This window comes from Mytilus edulis, chromosome 6 (genome assembly GCF_963676685.1).
Source record: "Mytilus edulis chromosome 6, xbMytEdul2.2, whole genome shotgun sequence".
NCBI classification, from domain to species: Eukaryota; Metazoa; Mollusca; class Bivalvia; order Mytilida; family Mytilidae; genus Mytilus; species Mytilus edulis.
The window spans coordinates 90,313,063-90,314,354 of NC_092349.1; positions in this window are offsets into that span (position 1 = coordinate 90,313,063).

The window sequence follows — 1,292 nt, forward strand, 5'->3', positions numbered from 1 at the left end:
CAATTAGAATAACATTCTAATGTCGGTTCTGTTCAAATCTCCTCTTAACAATCGCAACAGATAATGGACATGACAGTGTGGTAGAAATGATAGCAAATTACCAATTAGAATACAATTCTAATGTCAGCTCTGTTCAAATCTCCTCTAAACAATCACAACAGATAATGGACATGACGGTGTGGTAGAGATGATAGCAAATTACCAGAAAAATCAACATCAACATTCAAATGTTGGCTATGTTCAAATGAATTGTGGCTGTGTAATTTTCATAAAATTCATTTGAGAACAGAAAGATAGAATTAACCTTGAAAGGAAAGAAAAATATATATGTAACAAAGACAAAAACTACAGATCATATATCATTGTACATCACTTGATAAAATACCAAAACATAACGAAAAAAGGGGACATTTCAAGATTTGACTTCAACATCAAAAGGATACAAATACCAAATAGTCAAAAGAACAAAGATCTGACACCAACAAAAAATCGTGTAACAAAAACTTCCTTTGGCAAATGCAAAAAATAGTAGGGGAAGGTCTAAAGAGCTGACACCACCAAATGTTCGAACACGCAACTTAATGTCATCCGAAGATCAGACATCACCGTATTGAATACAAAGTAATGACAAACGTTATGCGAATAGCTGACTTTAAATAAGTACTCGAATAAGAATAATCACATGTCTCATCATTCTGGTGTACAGCTGAAGATACCAACAGTCATTTAAAATACAAAGGCTGGAATAACATACGATATATAATACGAAAATGTATAATGCATTTATAGCCTGGGGTCAGTTTTTTATTTTGGAATTATATGAATATCAATTAAGACCAAGGGTCTTCTGGTCTATAATACAGATATTATGTTATGGAAATTTGGTTTACAAACATTTGAACATATTTTTTGATTAAGGGATATGTCTCCCTCACGCAAAGCTCTGAATCGTTGACCGGGTTTGGTTGCATGTTTTGTCATATTTTATTCCTAAACTTGTCATGTCTTTAATAAACTTTTGAATTTTCAAATGTTTGGCCTTGAGTATCACAGGCGATACCTTTATTATCGAAATCCGCATCTGATGTAAAAACATTAATTTAGTTATGTTAAGATTGTGATTACTTATTCTTAAACACGTGCACAAGGATTAAATTATCCCATATCTTGAAGGACTAAACCCTTCTTTATCTTTCGATCTTGGTGTTTCTATTTTTGTATTAGTCTCTATATTTAATTTTCGTTTTGCATGACGGTCTTTTTAATAGTCAATATTTATTCTTCTTTTGTAC